At 39.1% G+C, this 7922-nt stretch overlaps 1 protein-coding gene across 1 annotated transcript in view; it reads left to right on the top strand.

Moving 5' to 3' along the window:
- Window positions 1-7736: 7736 nt before the first annotated feature.
- Window positions 7737-7922, top strand: part of ARHGAP5 (Rho GTPase activating protein 5) — a 73448-nt gene continuing 73262 nt past the window's right edge. Inside the window, exon 1 of the mRNA XM_023514384.1 lies at window positions 7737-7776. The gene's annotated coding sequence lies outside the window, so the exon portion shown is untranslated. The remainder of the gene's footprint in view (window positions 7777-7922) is intronic.

Genomic DNA, 7922 nt, shown 5'->3' with positions numbered 1-7922 from the left:
GGAGTTCGAGACCAGCCTGAACAAGAGTGAGACCCTGTCTCTAAAAATAGCTAGGCGTTGTGGTGAATGCCTGTAGTCCCAGCTACTTGGGAAGCTGGATCACTTGACCCCAAGAGTTTGAATATGAGCTATAATGCCATGGTACTCTACCTAGAGTGAAAAAGTGAGACTCTGTATCAAGAAAAGAAAAAGACAATATTATTGTAGAGAAACTTGAACTATCATACATTTCTGGAAGGAATATAAAATAATTCAGCTGCTTTGAAGGATATTTGGCATCTTCTTACAAAATTAAACATAAATTTACCATTTATGACTCATGAATTCTACCATAAGTATCTACCCCAAAGAAATGGAAACATTTGTGTACACAAACATTTGTATGTGGTTATTCATAGCAACCTCATCTATAATTGCCAAAAAGCGGAAACAACATAAATACTAATAAATGAATGAATATGTAGTAGATAAAACAAAATGTAGTATATCCATGCAATAGAATGCTATTGAGCAATGAAAAGGAATAAACTACTGAAGCATGCCGAAACATATACAAATGTCAAAAATATTATGTTAAATAATAAGACAGATCTATAAGATCACATATGATTTCATTTATATGAAATGTCCAGAAGAGGCATATGTCTAGTGACAAAAAGTAGGTTGGTGATTGTCTGGGGGCTAAGAATGAAAATGAGACTGGTTGTAACTAGGTATAGGGAGAAAAGATGCCTGGATAGATGTCTCAGCAGAGGACCTAGGATGGACTTTTGGATGCTCTGGATTGCACTGCTTGGGGGCAAAGTGATTAATACATTTTGAGGGTATAAAAAATTGTGGGCTTAGAAAGTACAAGGCAACCTTTTAGTAAAGAAAGTGCAAAGTAAATGACCTTGTAATTCACAAGGAACAGACTTGTTCTAGGAAATCAGATTCAAATCTAATGAAATAGATCTTAGGATAAGTTTATATATAAGGTTTGGTTGAATATAAATTTATTTGGTTTCATCTGGGTGAAGTTTTGGGGTTTTCTTTGGGGTATGTTTTCTTTTTTATCTTTGTGGGGAAGGATGGAGTAAGGGTCCTAGAAAAAACCCAAAGGTAAGCTAAGAGTAACAGCTTTGTCCTAGATATAGTGGTGGGAGTAAGTGGATATGAAATTGTGAACCAGGAAGAAGTGAAGCCTGTCTTCAGGCTAAACTTGTAAAATTAACTTCAAACTAAGTAATGTTAGCATGGCAAAGGGACCTGGATGAAGAAACTGTCTCAGGGAGAGTCAGTGACTTCCAAAGATCACATGGTAGGAGAACCTGGGATAAGATTGAGGTCTCTTGACTCCCAGTTTTGGTGGTCTTTTTTACAACAGGCTAAATTGTACATAATAATCCCTTTACACTGCAGTAAGACCATTTTTACCTTTTCTTTAAACTGGTATTGAGGATATAGGAAAAGCTCAATAAGAGAAATGCCCCAACTTGCAAAAGCAGCCCCCACATGAGTTACCTGGTACAATGGAATCCAAAGATAAACTAAGTGTTAGCAAATCCAGATGGGAAACTACCCAAATGGAACACATTTAATCATAAACCTTCTGGTCCAAAAGAGAAAGACCAGAGCATGTGGAAAGATTAGCTCAGCATTATCAGTATCAAGAAAACTATCTATTGTCTATAACTAAAAGCTTTTGAACACAGAGGCATGGTATAGAAACAGAGTTTTAAAAATAGACTATGTTCCATGAGACCACCTACTATATAGGCAATACTATTGACTGGCATATTTACGTAAGTAAAAATAAAAGGAGACTCAGTAAATATAATAAAATGTATGTTCTTTTCTTGATATGTTTTTGTCTGAACTAACTTCAAAAAATTCATTTCATTAAAGACAATACAATCCAATGGTAGCATGATATATTTGCCTAGGTTATTTCATTCATGCCATATCAGAGGTTGCTACAAATGGAACCAAGCAATGCCTAATGTGGCCTGCAAGAGGCCCAAGAGATATTTAAGAAAAAAGAAAAAGAAGATGAAGAATAAAAAAAAAAAAAAAAAGAAAGAAAGGAAGGAAGGACGAAACATTTAAATTAAGAATAAGAGGGGAAAAAAGAGCAAAGGAAAAAATAAAAGAAAGAATTGAGAGATATACTGTATGTGGTAGGCAGTTTTGTTGCTTCAAGGCAATTTATCTTGCTTTACTTATTGTGTCTTTGTCTTTCTCAATTTTCAATCACACTGTAATTCATCAGAAAAATCACATTGTAGGCTCAGTGCCCGTACTCAGTGAGTAGGGTGCCGACCACATACACTGAAGGTAGAGGGTTTGAGCCTGGCCCAGGCCTGCCAAACAACAATGACAACTGCAACCAAAAAATAGCTGGGTTGTGGTGGAGGCACCTAGAGTACCAGCTACTCGGGAGGCTAAGGCAAGAGAATCACTTAAGACCAAGAGTTTGAGGTTGCTGAAAGCTGTGATACCATGGCACTCTACCAAGGGCAACATAGTGAGACTCTGTCTCAAAAAAAAAAAAAAAAAATCACATTGTAATTTGAGAAGTATACAGATGGTCCTTGACTTACAGTGCAGTTATATCTCAATAAACCCATCATAAATTGAAAATATCATAAAGTCTAAAATGCATTAAATACATCCAACCTACTGAACATTACAGCTTAGCCTAGCATACCTACCTTAAACATTCTCAGAACACTTACATTAGCCTACAGTTGGGCAAAATCATGTAACATAAAGCCTATTTAATGATAAAGTGTTAACTAGTCATTTAATGTATTGAACACTGTACTGAAAATGAAAATCACAATGGTTGAAGTTATGGGTGTTCAGCAGTTTTTACCAAATGCTATCACTTTCACGCTATTCTTCAAAAGTCAAAAATTGTTAAGTCAGACCATTATAAGTTGGTGACCACCTGTATTTAGAAGTATGCATATATTTATTGAACTAGAAAAATAGCCAAAATATTTTTGGCTCTTTGAGGAAAATGCAGAAGCATGAATTGACAAAACAGGTATTTACCATCTGTTATAGTTTATAATAGGGAAAACTGACAGAAATTTAATTGTAAAGTAATTAGCTACCTTATTATGGATTTCAGAAATTCCTATTCTGCACCAGTCTTTTCGGATGTTTCTGATCTATAGTTATTTGTTGCTAATAACATATTTACCTCCTAGAGAGATGAGGAGATATGTGGAAAGACATCTCACTCAACTTTCAAAGGCTAATTCAGCAATTTCTTTAGCTGATTTGTGTTTTCCAAAGTGATTATCTCAGGTGGCACTTCAAAATATGTTCTAAAGTCTTCTGTTAGCAGTAAATCCATAGAAATCTATAAAACCTACAGTGTTTCATAGTGATATCATGAAACATTTATTGAGCTCTCTACTAGTGACCTCCTAGTTATTGTATAGAGCCAAACGTTGATTTGTTATTCCTACCTAGAGGGGCTCACACTCTAAATTTGGTCTAAAGAGAGTGGGAAATTCACAAAAATTATGTTCATGTAGTTAAAGAGTCAAGCAATATAAGTTCCTATTTCCCATTGTAATGATTTACAAATGACAGTGGTAACAATCTCAAAGAGAGAATTCAAATCCTTCAGTTAGCAACCCTTGCAATTATTTTTTAGCTTTATGGGGTTAACCCTATTTGGGTTGATTAAATTCAAGCTGCGATCTTTCATAAAAACTCAATGGAGGGTCCAGATGGCCCAACAATACCTCCTTTTGTGAGAGGAAATAATTTGAAGACTTTTGTCTAATTAAAGTATTTGTGCTGGTGGGACCTGAATGAATTGTTATTCTTTTAAAAGGACTCTGCATTACAAATAATCTTTATAAAATATTAATTACTTAAAAATAGATGTGCTGCTTTTCACATTTCAGTTACGTCCTAGGACCACAGTGGCATAACTGAACATAATGTTTTCAAGCTAGACTCTGATACCATCTTTGGGATTTTAGTCTGAAAATACAATTCTGGAAAATCAACAGAACAAAGCTCTGTGGAACAGAATGCCAGTAAGGTCAATGCATTACTTTCCTCCTGTTCCAGTTCCATGCTCACAATTACCTTAACTCTTGTCAAAATATTTTCTACAGTTACAGCCAAGACATAATTAGTGCCTTTTCTTCATGTTGAAAATATCATTAATAGCCATAAAACAAATTTGGGGAAAGTCCTCAAGCACCTTAACTCAACAAATGGCTACAGTGAATTGGAATACCATGATTTGCCCACCTGCTGGAGTAACATGCCCTCTTATCCTGCCTCCTCTTTCCACAGTAGTCCTAACTAATGAGACTGGAAGAAAAAGAGAAGTCTGGGCAGGAGTTAGGGATAAGGCATAGGGTACCAAAGAGTTGTGAAATGCCACAGGAAATGAAACAAATAATCTTACCTGTGATTTGATTAGTTAATTAAATCACTATTCTCCAACTTTGCATTTTGTTTGTAATCAGGGTGATATTCTGAGATAGTTTATTCTCCAAGAGCCTGTCGTGTATCAGAGAGCCAAAAATACTAGTCAATTTTGTTATGAGTGGAAAGTCTATTTGGCTATTTGTAAGTTCTTGGTTGAAGCTACAGAAGCCAAAATTGTTATGATCAAAGATTTCCAGCAGGGGGTGTAGCCGCTTCTATAGGGTAAATTCTTTTGAAGCTACATGGCACTAAACGTCTGAATATTGCAGTGTTACCACTGATGGTAGAAGTTGGAATTGTGATAACAATTTTTTATGACTGCCATGTCTTTTGATCTAAAAAAGACCATGCCTATTAATACTTTATTAGAATGTGTTGAAGAACTAGAAATTTGTGAAGAAAATTTAAATGAAAAATCTAAAATGCCTGACAAATCTTATTCTGCTAATTTTTCAAAGCAAACGAACAAAGCTTCGGGTGATTTTAATTATCCAGTACAGCAGAATATATGCTTAAATTTTTTATTCTAGATAAGAAGAGTAGTCAATCTGAGAGGGATTGGAAATACTAATTCCATTTTTCTCCTATACTTCTCTATGTGTGTGTAAAAATAATAAATTCCTTATCTTTTCAAAATTTCCCCTTTTGGATAGGGAGGGTTTTTACACCTTTTTCTTTGAAGGTATGGCTCCTGATCAATTATAAAAGATGCCATCTTACCCTTTGTTTCCCCCCCCCACTTTTTAATGCCTTTAATTTATAGATACATAAGCATTATCAACCAGAGAATGTTGCCCCCCATTCTCATTTTCAGACTTTTACTGGTACAAAAATTGTATACTTTATTTTTTGAGAAAAGGAAATAATATAAAAACAATAAAAGTAATGGCTTATTTGTATTGGTAAGCAGCTTTAGTCTATTAATAAAAAGCAAAGTCCTAAATTTCTAGGCTCCCTAAATCAAGATGGATGATGTAGGACTAAAAATAATGTCGGCTATGAAAATTATTGTTTGAAAACCATGATTTTTTTTTTTTACATTTTCTAGTGTTTTCATTATGAGAAAATGCTATTCAATCCCCACCTCATGTCCCATAACCAAAAAAATCACACCATTTGAATGTTAATGTTTCCCTTAAAGGCCCTGATTTGATTTTAATTTACATTGATACATGCCCATGATTATTAAAATTTCTGCTCATTTAGGAAATAATTTTTAAGGTATCTTTAGGGTGGACACTTGATAGTACTTAACATTTTACTCAGGTTATACCTTTGAATTGGCTTCACATATTTTTAAGCGTTTTTAGTACAAAGATCAAAAATACATTTAAATGCACTAGCCTTCCCACCTATTTAAGTGGTGTGGATAACTGGACTCCTTCTCCCTAATTTCTTTCTTTCCTCTTTTACTTCTTTTCCTTCTCTCAGTTTTCTTTCACTCCAAATTTTCTTCAGAGTCCCTCTTTCTATCCTACAGTTTGTAACTGAAAGAATTACCTACAGACCTAACTTAACCTATTCAGTAGGTAGCATTCAGATGCAAGGGAGTAGCTGGCGTAAGGAATTCTAGCCATGCATTTTTATAATCAGGGAGTGAGAGACAGAAATATGAGAACTGTCTCTTCTGTCTTTATCTATTATAAAGTTTTACCTTTGAGAAATATAGAGAGTAGGAGGGCAGGGGAATGGAACAAACGAACAGAACTTCTGCTGGAATATTATGACAGATTTACTGACAAATATTTTCTAACAAATTTTTACCAACAGGCAGTTTTTGCTTTCTTTACTGACAAACTGTAAATATACTCCTGGTTGGTGGCAGCTGCATCATTATAACACTGAAAAGCAACCTTGGCTAACTTCAGTACCTTATGTAGCGTAAGAAATAAAGAATAACTTGAATTTAAAAGACTTTTTGTATGTTAACTTTCCTGATGATCAACTACAGTATTTTTAGTGCAGGAAATAAATCCTTCCCAAAGAGAAATTCTCCACCAATTATTTCTTCCTCTTAGATTTCCCAAACGATGTGGGGGTAGATTTGCGTTTTTGCTCATTCTTTTATCTGCTGGCAACTATTTTAGGACCTCTGTGTAAGGCAGATTCTGTTGACCTTGGGAAAGTCACAGGGCTCGTTTCTTCAATTAGTAAAAGCAAAGGCAGTGGTTTCTCCTGTCCTTTCTCCTCCCCCATTGACTGATGATACACCGAAATCCCAATGAAACTGTACCCCCAAACTTGAGCAATTCTGTAAGTCTCAAAAAATAGTGACTATATTTAAAGGCAGTTTAATAAAAGCCAGGTGGCGGGTAGTTCCTAAAGCAGGGCTTGGTAGTGTTGTCAGCAGGGGTCTTTGGGACCACTCTAATACCCACTCCAAGTCTTGGCATCTTGCTCAACTTCCATCGAAGAACGGACTGAATCAAGGGCTGGGGTCCCTGTGCCGTGTCGACAAAGAAATGGACTCCTCTTCTTGCTCCCATAAAGTTTGCCTTCTGGGTGAGTGTGGCTCCAGGTCCTGGGAGGGTGATGCCTGCAGTTGGGAGGCGATCCCCTGCCAAAAAAACTGCCTGCACACACAGGAGCATGCATACCGCGAGCATGTCCCTGCCAGCGAGCTTGGGCGCATATTTTCCTCCCTTTTATTCCTTACTGCTCAGAGACCACAGAAGGATATATGGAGAAGCATGCCGTGCCCATGCCATGTTTTGCCACGGCTAATACAGAAGGTTCCTTTGCAGTACTGTGGTATGCTCTGAGTTACGACCAGAAACCGGAACAGAAGGAAAGGGCTGGAAAGCAGGGGAAGTTCAGGGACGACGGTGCTCTGGGCAGCACGACAGCAGCTTCCGAAGCGTGGAGGATGGGATGGAGGAGGAGCAGAACACGGAGAAAGGGGAAAGCTGAGGAAAAATACTCACGCCAATGGGTAAAAGGGAAAAGGTGAGAAGGAATGGAGTAGGAGAGGGAACCAATGGGTGGGAGAGGCGGAGAAAGAGGGGGAGGGGCAGAAGCCAATGGGGGAGCAGGGGGGAGATGGAGCGGGGACGCGAGCGAGGACGCGGCCTCGCGCGCTCGCTCTCCTCCCTCAGGCTCGATCGCTCGCGCCTTCCCAGGCTCCCGGGAGACGAGGGCAGGGGCGGGGCCGTGCCGGGCGCGCTGCACGGGAGGCGTCGCGAGGTGAGCCAGGCAGGGGCGGGGGATTGTGGGGCCGGGGGCGCGCGCGCGCGCGACCCGTCCAGGCTGCGCCGCCGCTCCGCCTCCGTCCGGGTGTGTGGCTGCGCGCGCGCGTGCGTTCCGGCGGTGCGCGCCGGGAGAGATGCTGAGGTAAAGTTCGGGAGAGAGGGGGAGATCCGTCAGCGAGAGGGAGCCCGAGTGGCCGCCATTACTGAGCCCGGCGCTGCGGCGGGCGCAGGGGCAGGGGGGAGGGACGGGGCCGCCGCTGGTGGCGGGGAGGGAGGGAGGGTGGGTTC

This window comes from Otolemur garnettii, unplaced genomic scaffold (genome assembly GCF_000181295.1).
Source record: "Otolemur garnettii isolate 467f Iridium unplaced genomic scaffold, OtoGar3 scaffold00052, whole genome shotgun sequence".
Taxonomy (NCBI): domain Eukaryota; kingdom Metazoa; phylum Chordata; class Mammalia; order Primates; family Galagidae; genus Otolemur; species Otolemur garnettii.
The sequence above is the reverse complement of the archived record's forward strand: the minus strand, read 5'-3'. Positions and strand labels throughout refer to the sequence as shown.